The 14957-nt window shown below is 31.5% G+C and overlaps 1 protein-coding gene across 1 annotated transcript in view; it reads right to left on the bottom strand.

The window, feature by feature from the left end:
• Positions 1-6842: 6842 nt before the first annotated feature.
• The window catches only part of Tnpo (transportin 1), a 100577-nt gene continuing 92462 nt past the window's right edge, over positions 6843-14957 (bottom strand). The window contains exon 17 of the mRNA XM_089093640.1: positions 6843-7232. The gene's annotated coding sequence lies outside the window, so the exon portion shown is untranslated. The remainder of the gene's footprint in view (positions 7233-14957) is intronic.

Raw genomic sequence — 14957 nt, 5'->3', positions numbered from 1 at the left:
AGGGGGAGGGGAATCGTTCACTCGGCAAAATTTTACTAAAAAATAGAGCTTTCAGCGCATTTTCACTTGTACGGTGGTGTAATTTTAAACCAAACATCTGGCAACACTGGGCTGCATACGCAAAAACAATTTATGACCTCAACCTTGAAAACCCCTGGTACTAGATTACAAAGGGATAAATTAACAGAGAGTATGTCTATCAACCAATTACTTCAGCTATAATTTCGAAATTTGACACAAAAATTTAAGGGACTAACAAAACACAAAAAGAGGCACAAGTAATAATTAGCACAGCGATTCAAATCAGTGTCTACACATACAGAAAAATCAGCATAAAGCTCACCTATTGCAAATTATAAAAATACTGGTAATTTTAGTTTTAATACAGGCAACTAGTATTATTAAAACTTTGAATTTTTTTTTTTTTTTGATAAGAAAAATATAATCATAATGCACACTTTTATGGCATTATAATATACCTTTTAAGTATTTCATTACACTTAATTAGACGTGAAAGCATCTTACTTCGTTTATTAGATTTAGTTAAATTTCTATTGTTCCATTAAATAAATAAATAATAATAATAATAAAAAAATCCCAATTTTTTTGCACATGTACAACCAGTTCCATTTTCTTACAGCAAGCAAGTAATAATAATAATAATAAAAAAAAAAAAAAAAAAAAAAAAAAAAAAAAGCGAACATTAGTTAATTTAAATGAAGTTTTAATTCTCAAAGCTAATCAAGGTATACTTAATCACAGAGCAAGTTGGCCTTAGCGATTAATTAGTCATAAATTGAACTTCCACGACCAAATGTCCCTTACTTTCATACGAATTTGTTCCCGATAATTTTATTCGTAAATTCATATTTACTAAAAATATACGAATGTTTTTGGAGCACAAAATGCCCCTGGAGAAGACTGAGTCCCCTTAGCACTTCTCCCAGACACATCCCATCGTGGGATACTCATCCAGAAAGCATGTTTGTAAGTCCAATACATTAAAATCGTGACATCAAATTAACCAAAAAACGTTTGAACTTTCTTTTTTTTAGCGTCTACAACAGCTTGTAGTTTTCACCTGAGTCAGAAAATGACACTGTTCAAGAATTTAATCACGTTTGCTTACAACTCTCAAATTCAACGTCTTACCTTTAAAGTAACTGATTTTTGCTTCTATGAGCAATTAAGTGATTACAGCTTTTGTAAACTGTTTCTAAGACGCACAATGCAAACATTTACTCAACGTTTAACCGTTGCATAGAGGAAATATTTACTTATGTTTGCTCACAACTCTCACGTGGACTTACCCAAATATCTCACCTGCAATGCTGGTTAATTTTAATTATAATTTTCATGCTTGCTGGGTAATTTTCTTTACCGGGAAATCTCTGGTAAATTATAAAAATTTTCAATTAGATAGTGGTTGAAAAACAAAGAAACGATAAATATTTTCTCTCAATTCATTGATACCACTTGCCTGGTAAATTCTAGAATTTTTTTTTGTACCTGGTAATTTCAGGTAAATTATATAATTTCAAAAGTAGGCAGTGGGCGCAGAAAACAAAATGATAAGTAATTTCGCTAAATTCACTTATACTATTTGCCTGCTAATTTTTACTATTTTTTTACACGGTAATATCTGGTAAATTGCAAAATTTAGACGCAGGTAGTGGTTGATAGAAAAAAAAACACAACGAGAAATACTTCGCTAAATTCGGTTATACTGATTGCATGGTAATTTATGGTATTTTTTTTACCTAGTAATTTCTGGTAGATTAAAAAATTTTCAAGTAGATAGTGCTTGAAAAACAACGAAACGATAAATGCTTTCACTAAATTCAGTTATACTTGTTGCCTTGTAATTTCTGGTAATTAAAGAACAATTTAAGTAAAAAAGTCAATACTCAATCAAATTCAAGAGTAAACGACATAAAAGAAAGCAATATCTAGCCTAATCATAATGAGCACATATCGGTCAACTAGCTAGAAAACTTTCATTTGGAAAATCAATATAAAAAAAATTGAAAAAAAAAACCAACAAATATCTTACTTCAATGTTAGATTAAACCTAAAATTAAGTTCACAAGAGAACTATCATAGATAAAAAACCTTCAACTTCTCAGTGGTGCTCAACTTAGACCATACAGGATCATGAAAAATTAAATATCAGAATTTTAAATTTGTAAAAAAAAAGGAAAACAACAACAACATTAAAAAAGAGAGTTTTTGTTAAACTAAAGTTCTTTTTATGCTTCCCCATGCTAAATGTTCAACTTAGACCATTCAGGATCATGAAAAATTAAATATCACAATTTAAATTTGTAAAAAAAACAAAAAATCTAAATAAAAAACCAAAAACCAAAGGAAAGCAATAACAACATTAAAAAAGACAGTTTTGGTTTGACGAAATGTTTTTTTATGCTTCCCTATGCTAAATTAAAATGCAATAATAAGTTTTGCAATTTTTTGCATTATTAACGACGGTTTTACTAATTCAGCATTGTACATTAAAATATATTCCGACATTTTCTAGCGCCAGCAATATTTGTACGATGATTACTTGAGTTTTATCGTTGAGATTTTAATACTCAATGTTATTAATTTAAAATTAAGCACACAAAGGAATTATTACGCAAATATGCAGGAGAAGAGAAAAAAACTGATTATATTTTGAATTTAGAGAACGCAATGAAACTTTCCTAAAATTAAAAAACAAATGAAGAAAAATCCAAAATATACAAATTTTGACAAAAAGAGAAAAACAAAAACATGGACGGTAAACAAAAATTACTGTTAATTTTTAAATTTAGCGTGGAAGGTTTGACTAGTGCCTTTTAATTCAAGAGCTATTAAACAAAATACAATTTTTTCCCCAGTGCAATAAACGGGAAATATTTTGAGCAATTATAGTGCCATAGCAAAAACGGATAGCTTTGGAAATGACTTCAGGGCAGAAAACTGCTACTTCTTACAATATTCGTTACCTTTTTTGATTTCTCATTTTTAAATATACAAAAAACTGAAGAAACTTCATTAAAGAGCTGGCAATAATATGATAATAAAGATATATATAATATAATAATATAATAATAATATAATTATATTATTATATTATTATAATAATAATTATTATTATATTATATATAATAATATAATTATTATTATATTATTATATATACTACAATATTATAATTATATTATTATAATAATAATTATTATTATATTATATATAATAATATAATAATAATAGAGAGGAATCAATTTTTGACCTAAATAAAACAGAACCAAAAAGAAGATCAAAGCAATCATGATATCCAAAATACTGGAATAATTTTTTTCACTTTTGCTAATATGAAGGTAAATTCTTGCACAAGAAAAATAGATCAATAGAAAAATTAAACAAATAGAAAATAGAAAAATTACATGCAAAGGTTTAACCTAATAATAAAAAGAAGGAAAACGAGAAAAATTAAAAGCTAGAAGCCTTTTAAGATTAATCTGTTAAGAAGAGAAGAGATTAAATTGCAGTTTAAAAGAGGAAGTGCCGGAGAAGCATACAATTAATCTCCGTTTGTTAAGAAGTATTACACATTTCCTTTAATTTAGCCCTTCTAAGGGGGTTGACAGCGGTAACCCTTGGTTTAACACTTGGATGACAGGATGATTCGTGAAATTGTTACGACAAATTACACCTAAAATTGGTTCCCACAGTGTTGAAAACCTGATTAAGGTCTATCACCTGAAGCCTCAAAAACTAGATTTTTTTTTTTTATCATATATTATTAAAAACACCAAAATAGAAAATGATGATGATTTAAATTCATTTTAATTAGACAAATTATGAAGTTGAGATTATACATTTCGAAAATCTATTGGGCAGCAAAGCACTGGCAAACTTAGCGATCATTATATTTGGAAAGATTAGGGAAGGGGGCAGGGCTAGAGGGCAATTGCAACATTAGCAATTATTTATTTCGAAAAATTTTAAATATTAATTACATAAAAAGAACCAGCATTTCAATTTGGGATAAATAAAAATTATTAATTGTTTAAAAATATATCAATAAACAGATTATTATTTGGTAGAGGAATATTTTGAATATTCTCAAATACTTGTAAACAATGGCCAAGGCAAATTTCTTTTTTTTTGGAAAATTTTTAACATACCGTACTATTGCAGAATTGAAGGAAATTACGGGATTAGAAAATTTTAAGCAAACCAAATAAATACACTTACAATAAACATATACATTCAAAAAAAAAATTAGCTTTTTCGTCAAAAAGTGAAATAATAATAAGTAACCGCTTTGGATCTCAAGCGATTTTGTTTAACGATATTTATTGACAACTGATGAATCCTATTGATTCACTTGTAGATCTTACTTTTCTACAATTAGTCCCTGAAACACGAGAAAATAAGAAAGAGAAAGGAAAAAAATAAAAAGAAGGACGAATAAAAAATGAAGACCTGTATCCCGTATCAATTTTTAAATAACGCAAAGAAATAGAAAACATAACTGATTTTTTGAAAAGAAAAATTTAAATTTCTTTCCCAATCCTCCTTACCCCAACCTATCTTAAAACGAAAAGAGGGGGGATCTACAGCCTGTGTCAATGAATAACTCTTTTGGCCCAAATTTTAGTATATACGATGTTCCTTTTTGATCACTCTCTTATGCAAGAAAAAGAGGTTCTAAAGGAGTCTATCAGCTGTTAACTTCTTTTATGAAAATTAAAAAAAACCCCTCAAAAGACCACTCTTAATCCTTCTTCCCCCAACAAATCATAAAAAAAATATTAAAAGACTCTGTACGCCTTACCATATTTTTGTATCTACTTCTGTATAAAAAAAAAAGAAAACAAAAATCAAACAAACAGAACAAAATAAAAAAACAAAGAAGAGAAGAAAATAGGAGAATCTACATTTTATATATTAACATTTAAACTTCTTTCACAAAAATTGTAAAAAACAAACAAACAAACAAACAAAACAGTTACAAGTATTTATTTCCAAATCCTCCTTTCTCAAACAGATTGAAAAAGGAAAAAAATTAATAGTAAAGGGCTTGCGTTATGTGTCAATTTTTAAACTTCATTTGTGCTATCAGTATAAAAAAAAACCTAAGTCAATGATTTCTTTTCTATTCGAGGCCATATTCATTGGGTACACGGTTTGACTCCTCCCCCGACACTGTTTTCCGACTAACAAAAATGCATACATACAAATTTGATACGTTTTTTAAAGTTCCTTGTTTCCATTATTCCTCCCCCAACAAATCAAAAACCCCCTTTTTCAAATACATTTCATACAGTTAATACGAATGAATTACTACTACTACTAACAACCCACTGCAGCACCAAGCCGCCTGAGGCCAACACAGCCACGCACGCTCCTCCTCCAGCCCAATCTATTCAAAGCCAACCTTTTTAGACCCTCCCACAAAGTTCCCATTTCCTTGAATCCTTTTTAATACTCTTTACAGCTTTCGTTATCAAACCACGGCATAATATAAAATCAGAAACTTCAAAAAAGGGGAAAAAAGAGATAAAAAAAAAACCAAAGATTCGAAACTTGATTGTTAACGTCAAATATTTACAAATATTCAAATTTGAATATTCAAAATAAAATACCAATAATTCAAGTTCAATTTTCCTAAGAAGTTGAAGGTTTTTTTTACACCAATAAAAATCTAGCCAAAATCTTAGCCTAAAATAGTCCTAAATGGCAGCTTTAAACTACCTCCCACACACCCATATAGGAGAAAAAGCCGGAAAAAAAAAATTAAAATTTGTATTATTAAAAAACTAAAAAAGTGACATGGTTGGAAGTCAATAAATAAATGGTCCCCTATTAACTACAATTATATTTTAAAGTCACCATGTAGACACCTATCAAATTGCATTTAAAAACCCTCTTTTAATTTAAGTAATATATTTTTGTACTAAAGAGAACACCCCTTAATTGAGGACAATGTAGATTTACTGACATAGCGAGGAGTCCTATGCAAATATTTATTTTAAGCTATCACAGTTAAGTCAATCACAATTTACCAACCGGTAATCTAATATATCTTCAAAAAAATATCGGTAAAAGTTTGGCAGAAACACCCAGAGTTTAAAAAAATGTAATTAAAAAACTCATAAATTAACCACTTACATAAAACGTAGAGAATCATAATAAATAATAAAAAATGAACCGGCGGGAGTTTATGGATAACCCTCCCCCTAATTGTAAAAATCCTAAAAAATTAGCCTAAGCACTATTTGCACTTATAAAATAAAAGGCTGCGTTCTTGACTTAACTGTCATCTAGATGTAAATGTCATCTAAGGTTATCTATACTTAAATGCCATCTTAATTGTCATCAACTGAGTCATTCAGTCCAACATATATACAGAGGTCTCAATTCACGAAAAATGTAGGAAAGGGACAAAAATATATTTTTCAAAATCAAGGGGGGGGGATTTCATTGTTTGTTCAAGGCTGTAGTTCGTCAAGTTTTTGGGAGGAACAAGAATAAAGAAAAGATAATACGAAAGATTAAAAATGCAAAAATATATATTCATTACTTAAGCTATATTTTTATTTAAACGATGTTGTATATATTACATATAATGTATATATATATATATATATATATATATATATATATATATATATATATATATATATATATATATATTTATATATAGGTTGAATACTGTATATAGTTTAATATATATATATATATATATATATATATATATATTAAACTATATACAGTATTCAACCTATATTAAAAATCGTTATTTGTATATTCAACTTTCTTCTTAGAATGAAATATAAGTAATAGGCTTTTCTCATTTTTTATCCTTTTTACTGTCATTAAATACGCCTTTTTCATATAAACAGGTTTTTCAGAACCTTTTAAGTCGACAATTATGTTATTTATTAGACTATTCCCCTAACTTTCATCATTCCAAGGGTTGCTAACTCTAAACTTATGAGTTAATTTCAGGCTTATTAGAACATTCAAGAGTTACTCGGAGTCACACGAGGTTAAGTCAGGAACGCAGCCAAAGTAAGCTTCGCAGTGGCGGAGTTATACTGTCACTAGATGTCATTCGAAAACCCAATAGATGGCGAAGATAGGAGAAAAACACAAACGTCGAAAAGCACAAACCCTATTGGCTGCCATGCGCCTAGCTTAAATTGGATGTCCTAGAGCCTAATTGACCAACAAGATTAGCCTGAAAAAAAAATAAGGCAAATATAGTATAATAAACATATAAACATATATATATATATAACATAAATATATATAAACATATATATATATATATATATATATATATATATATATATATATATATATATATACATATATATTAATAATAATACAGAAACCGTATAGTATAAAATTATAATAAGAAAAAACTTAAAGATAATGTCTCCAGGACCCAAGATTTCAGCAAAAGGAGCGATAATATAAATCCTTAGAAACTTAATTATTTGCAAGAACACTTTCAGAAAACTTTTTTAAAACTTGATAAAAACATCTTCAGCAAAAAACAGCGACAAAAAGACAAACTTCAAAAAACTTTAGAAAAATAGCAAAGATTTAATTATTTACAAAAAAATTGGGAAACTTTTTAAAACCTCAAACAGAACTTTTTAGTAAAAAGAAAAAAAAACAAAGAAAGGACACAAAGAACTTAAGCATTTACATTTTAAAGAAACAAAGAAAAAGCTATGAATGACTTTTTTTTTAGCAAATCTTTTTAAACTTAAAAGATCTTTTTGAGCCAAAAAAAAAAAAAAAAAAAAAAAAAAACTAACGAAAAACAAAACTAACACAATTGGTTTCTGAAATTTTCAGTTTTATTTCTACCAAGTGCTAATTTAATACTCAAAATTGCAAAATTTAAGTTTTTGATGCGAGTTATACGGTCATTTTTTTTTTTAGTTTTGATTCGTGTTTTACAACATCCCAAAAACATCAGTTTTGTAACTGTGACAATATCATCAGCGGTAAAATATCTTTTTCTACTTTAGCAGTAATAAAATTTACAATTATTCTTTCCAATTTCCTTTATTTATTGTACTGGAACAAGGACAACGTTAATTTAAATTAAGGTTTCTGGTATTTTAATTTATTTTTCTAGTCTTATGGGTTTAATGCTTCAGCGTAAACTTACTGTCCTTACTGAGGAGGGTTTAGTTGCAGCTGAATATGATTATAATTTTGTTGGGTGTTGTTTGGAGGTTCGTTGGTTTTCAGGTTCGGTAAGTTGAGCTCTAATTATGTTTTTTTTTTTTTTTTTTTTTTTTTTTTTTTTTATTAGGAGGGTTTTCTCCCGCACAAGCATGCTTCAGGGAATCGATGATGTATATTTTTTTTTTAAATAAACCCAGTGTTACTTAATTCAATTTCCCCCGTTTTCCTTAACGAGTACCCTGACGAGAAGAGGATGGGTATAAAAGGTTGGAGTTCTGGAGTTGTCGTGATATGGTTTGAGATTTGTGTTCCATCATGAACAAATAAACTTTCAAATGGGGATAAATCCACTTATTTAGACAGTGAAAAAACAGGTACAAAAGTCCAGATATTTCAATCACATACACGTGTATATGTGACCAAAATATCTGGACGTTTGTACCTCTTGTTTTTTTCACTGTCTAACTAAGTGGATTTATCCCCATTTGAAAGTTTATTTGTTCGTCATATAACGGCATATGGGTCTAAGAAAACAACACTTAATTTAAAGGTGTTATGTCGAAAATACAATTCCATCATAAGCTGCTTCCTCTCTCCTTATCCCCGAAAGGGGAATCCTACTTGTGGGGCCTCAAAGTGGCGTCAGGGTGGACCTTTCCCAAACCAGAGCCATCACTGCAAACGACACTGCAGGGTGGAGAAGTTGTGCCCCTTTATGAAATTATAGCCTAGTAATCGACACAATATTTACCCTGGTTTCTGGTTGATGAGTTTCTTCGGGTTTTGTTTGTTTTGGTGGGCTATTTTGGGCTTAAAAACAATTTCCTAGCTAAGTTATCTAATATAGCCTGTCCCCATAGTAGTATAAAATTTATAGGCATGGATATATGATGAGTTGGAAGTAACAGGCTTGAGATTGCTTGTACAGGATTTCAACTCTTGTTGATAGAAATTATTTAAAAAAAACTACGTTTTCTAAAGAGTTAAAGAGGCTGAGTTACAAGGTCGAACCTTAAAACGTACAGGGATTAGGAGGCACAGTTGGGGGGCTACCACCCCCCAAACCCCCCGCTTTCGCAGCCTTTAAATATAAAAAAAAATTTCTTTAAACTGAAAGTAAGGAGCGACATTAAAACTTAAAAAGAACAGAAATTATTCCGTATATGAAAGAGGCTGTGCCCTCCTCAACGCCTCGCTCTTTACGCTAAAGTTTGACTTTCTCACAACTCTTTTTTTAAACAATAAAAACTTTAGCGTAAAGAGCGAGGCGTTGAGGAGGGCACAGCCTCTTTCATATACGGAATAATTTCTGTTCTTTTTAAGTTTTAATGTCGCTCCTTACTTTCAGTTTAAAGAAATTTTTTTTTATATTTAAAGGCTGCGAAAGCGGGGGGTTTGGGGGTGGTAGCCCCCCAACTGTGCCTCCTAATCCCTGTACGTTTTAAGGTTCGACCTTGTAACTCAGCCTCTTTAACTCTTTAGAAAACGTAGTTTTTTTCAAATAATTTCTGCACGTTTTTGTACAGTTTATTACTTATTATTGCTTGACTAACTGTTAGCTGATCGTGTCAGGAGTTAAAGATGGGGGGCTGCCGCCCCCCAAACTCCCCGCTCTTGAACATTCTTGTGTTAAGGCTTTTAATTCCTGAATACTCAAATCACGTCGTACAGGGTGCCTCCTAATCCCTGTACGTTTTAAGGTTCGAACTTGTGACTCAGCCTCTTTAACAGCCCCCCAACTGTGCCTCCTAATCCCTGTACGTTTTAAGGGTCGACCTTGTAACTCAGCCTCTTTAACTCTTTAGAAAACGTAATTTTTTTCAAATAATTTAAAAAAGAAACTGAGTTTCTTTTCAAAGTATATAAAAAAGTTGCTCTGATGGTGAATCGAACCCGAGTTTTCCGCCTGAAAGTCTGAAGTCTTAGCCGCTGGACTATACAAACACAATAGTAATTGTTGTTTAGCAAATAGAAGGTATTTTCGACGCAAGCAAATTCCCAAAAATCTTGATATGTGGTTTTTGGAAAACAGGGAAGGAGTGATCAGATTGAGCTGAAATTTCGACGATAAGCTCCCAGGCCCCAGGAAAGCTTATCCTCTAAATTTCAGCCCGATCAGACAACGTTAAAGGGGGGTTGTGGAGGGAAAAATTAACATGGGCTAATATAGGAAAACGAGGTTTTTCGTAAATGTAAATTCGGGGGATAATTTTTTCGGTCTGAAAATATCAAAAGGCCCTAACAGGTCGAATTCTGCTTCGAATGAGTCCTCATTCAACCGGATCCGTTGCCAACTGTGGCCTGTAGGCGTGGCTAAGAAAAAAAAAAGAGATGAATTTTAAGTGGCTATATTTGGTTTTTTGAAAACAGGGAAGGAGTGATCGGATTGAGCTGAAATTTCGAGGATAAGCTCCCGGGCCCTAGGAAAGCTTAACCTCTAAATTTCAGCCCAATCGGACAACGTTAAAGGGGGCTGTGGTGGGAGGGTCCAAACTTCCGGCCCAGTTTACCCCATGAAGATAAAGTCGGAGGAGGATGAAATTTTGCAAGTTTCTTAGTTTGAGCTTGGGCTACAAAATGCAATTACCGCCGTCTCTCTGCGACCTCTAGGACCTGAAATCGCTTAACATTGTGGTGGGTCGCCTCTTTATAGAGGCACAAGTGTGCCTCCTTGATGAGCTTCATCAAGTGTGGAAAACCATGTTGAGACCAAGATGGGCCCAGGAGTGCATGAAGGCTCCGTTATTACTGGAGGTCCCACGGACTTCTTCCTCTATGGTTCAAGCCTGGCTTAAGCCCTTTATGTAGGCTTAAAAAGATATATTAATCACTGTCTTGCACTGGTTTGGGACCCATTGCTTTTCCTGAGGCAATAATAACTTCACCGATTTAAAGAATGTGAAAATTGCAACTTGGAATGTTACAACGTTATGAAGCAAGTATTATGGTGACATTTGGACTGAGGAATTCAGAGGCTTTGAATTGAACTTGCTAAGATTTCCAAAAACTCATATCAGTCAGGAAACCTGAAATTAGGTGACATGGAATTTATTCACTAACGCAGGAGGGGTGGGGTGCATAGGCAGGGAGTAGGGCTCGTGATGAATAAGGAAGCTGCCAAGCCTTGTTTAGGTTAGAAAAGTATTAATAATAGAATGCTTGTTGCTCATTTCATGACTGAAAGGTGGAAGGCATCAGTTATAATAGTATATGCCCCTGTAAAACCGACTCCTGGATATAGTACCGACCAAGATGAATTCTACTTACAGCACAGGAACAAAAACAGGATCCCAGGTAGGAAAATTGTATTTTTATTAGAGAATTTTAATACCCAGCTTGGTAGAAATAGGGATAAATAGTATCCTAGCCTAGGTAAATTTGGTGTAGGAAAAGAAAGCAGTAATGGCTACAGACTTACACACACTTCGATTTTTGTGTTTATAAATATTTTGGAGTTTAAATAGTCGTTTCCTGTCAAATCAAGCATGCTGACTTCAAATCTTAATTCAGGTTTTCATTTTTCTGCACCCTAATGCCTATTTATACCCTAAAAGGACAAGGGGGGGGGGGGTTGGTAAAATTAGAAATTAAAAGGTTGTTGGTTGTCGTCTCTGTGTGTTTGTCGTCTGTGATAAACACATAGATGTGTGTGTAAGTCTGTAGCCATTACTGCTTTCTTTTCCTACATCAAATTTACCTAGGCTAGGATACTATCTATCCCTATTTCTACCAAGCTGGGCATTAAAATTCTGTAACTAAAATCTAATTAAATTTCAATTTTAAGTTTTGGAGGTCCTAGATTTTGAACAATTTTAGAGGCTTTTAAGAGATTAACCCCCACCATTTTCATTATTTTATTGTGTTTCATTTTATTATTATATGCCCCCGCCCCCAATGAAGATACTGAAAACAGCTTTGAAATAATTTAAATAAGATACTGGATACCGTAACCAAAAATCCGAATTTTGTTGTAGATTTTTGTTTTTACATTCTATTCTAAAGTTCTATATTCTTTAAATTCTTTATATAGAACTACGAGTATATAAAGAGCTTTATATTCCAAAGTTCTGTTAAAGACTTAACTCACAAACTGAAATGTGCCCTGTCCCCTTAGGGAATTCATCAGCATGTTCATGATCACAGAAAATAGGCCAACCATTTCAGATTTAAGACTAGTCTTGCCAAGAATATCATAAAAATTCAGTTGATTTTTTTATTATTTCAGTTATTTTAAAATTCGGATGATTTTTCTGCAAATTATTATCCAAGTCCGACAATATTCAACGTCAGACTTATTTGCTTTCAAGTTTGGTTGTCCTCAGCCAAATTCTAGCATCTTTCCAGCCTAGAAATATCTTTCTAGCATATTCTAGTTTCAAAAAGGAAAAAAAAGTAGAACATTATAATGGCACTACTTACTGCAGTTTATATGCCTTGTAGTGGCTCCTTAGATTCTAGCCACTGGACTATTAAATGGAATACTAGAAGTTCACGAATTTTTGTGAGGGTGCGGCCAACCAGGCTTTTACCTGAAGGTAGTAATTAGTGGAGCTTGACATAAATGAAAATTTATGATGCTAGAATATTATATTCAAATAGGGCATGGTCATTTTTTTTTAATATTATGGATAGATAATATCAATCCATAATCAAATACACATAAAATGCTAAACTATCATGTACGGATCTGGCATCTCTTGCGCCTTGGGCAAAACTTTATTTGGCCCCCCCCCCCCACCGTCTTCCAGAAAATTTTCAGGCCAAATTAAAAAAAAAACTTTCATTTATTAACAACATTATTTTCAATTCATTAACTAATTAATAATTTTTTTTTGATTATTTTTAGCTTATTATTTAATTATTTTAATTTGATTATCATTATTTAGTTATCATTATTTGATTATTTTTTTTAATTTATTATTATTTCATTAATTAATCAATAATTTATTAATTATTTTCATCAATTAACTGCGCCTTCTGCTTTATTTCAATAAAAATAAAATTTCAAAAAATTACAAAGTGACTAAAACCGTTAGATTACTCAATTGAAATTTTGCACCACTAAAATTTGTGCCCCCAGGGCTAGTGCCCCCTGCCCCCCCCCCCCCCGAAAAAAAAACGCCTCTATAGACTATACCAATCCATCCAAAGGTTCACTGGCCTGTAAAGAAGCAGAGAGACATAGAAGTCACTTTTGCAATAATTCAGAGAGAAAAAAAAAGGAACAATTTTGTCCATTATTTGTTACAGGGTCCTCTGAAACTTAACATCAAGAAATACTTGTCAGAAGGATGAGCCCCTCACTTGGAAAGCAAATATTCAATTTCTTTAAAAATATTCAAATTTATTCAAAATTTTTTCAAAAATATTCAAATTTCTTTTGAGCAGAATCTTTGACATGATGGTTGCTCATAACACACCTGAGTGGCTGGGAATATATTTGAGGTTAATCTTAATACCCTTAGAGGCAAGTGGATTTTAAAGTGTTACAAAATAGAAAGTATTCATGTTAAATTTATAGTGTTAGACTTCTGAAACCTGTAGACAAAAATCTGTATTTTCATCTGTTTCTCCTGTTCCAAAAATTCAAAAATCACTTTTTTGAAATTTTCTCGAAAACTCGAAAAATACAGATGCTAGGTTTTTTGGAAGAGAATAGTCAAGCTTTGGGTTGTGGCTAATAAGTAAAAACATGTTAAACAGTAACACAGGACTCCATAAAACAGGATAATAAATTCATTACATTTTTAGGAACTTCAGGTAACTAAGTATAAAAAAAATATTGGTACTTGTATGATAAAGACCCTACCGCTCAAGTTGCTCATTCATTGACACATTTTTATAAAACACTTTTTTCTTTCCTTAGTTTCTTCCAGCTGTGCGTGAGACAAGACAAAGAGAAGTGACAGAATAGATGGAAAATATATAATTTGGGCTATATATTTACACATTAGGGGGGGAAAGTGGCGGTAAAGTATTTGGACATTGCGAAGTTAGAAAACAATTCTTACTAAATAATAAGGAGAATAATTGTACCTAACACATTATGCAGCCAGATCCGCTATACTCTACCCCCCCCCCATAATGAGAAAATACATAGTCCAAATTTGTTTCTAAAGTATTATGTTTTTATCTTACCTTGGTATATTTTAATAGGATTGAGTGTCAGAGAAACATATTAGAAGAATACAAGTACCAAAATATTTATTCTGCATTTGTTTAGAAAACTCAGAAAATGCAGATACTAGGTTTTGGCTGAGGACAGCCAGAATTTGGGCCGTGGCTAATAAGTAAAAATATCTTAAACAGTAATACAGCACTCCATACAACAGAATAATAAATTCTATACATTTTTAAGAACTTTAAGTAATCAAGAATAAAAAAATATTTATTCTGCAATTTTTTTATAAAACTCGGAAAATAGAAATACTAGTTTTTGGCTGAGGACAGCCAGGCTTTGGACTGTGACTAATAAGTAAAAACACCTTAAACCGTGATACAGCACTCCATACAACAGAATAATAAATCCAATATATTTTTAAGAACTTTAAGTAATTAAGTATAAAAATATATTTATTCTGCATTTTTCTCGAAAACTCAGAAAATACAGATACTAGGTTTTAGTAACGGACCACCATGGGTGAATTAGTATTCCATGTCCCCACTATTTTTTTGTATTATGGTATTACGAATTTGTCATACCAATGTCCCTTCCCCGCCCCTCTTCCCAATTTTTTTTCTTATGTTATTTTTATGC

This window comes from Artemia sp. Qi Xiang Cuo, chromosome 1 (assembly GCF_049724085.1).
Source record: "Artemia sp. Qi Xiang Cuo chromosome 1, ASM4972408v1, whole genome shotgun sequence".
Classification (NCBI taxonomy): Eukaryota; Metazoa; Arthropoda; class Branchiopoda; order Anostraca; family Artemiidae; genus Artemia; species Artemia sp. Qi Xiang Cuo.
The sequence above is the reverse complement of the archived record's forward strand: the minus strand, read 5'-3'. Positions and strand labels throughout refer to the sequence as shown.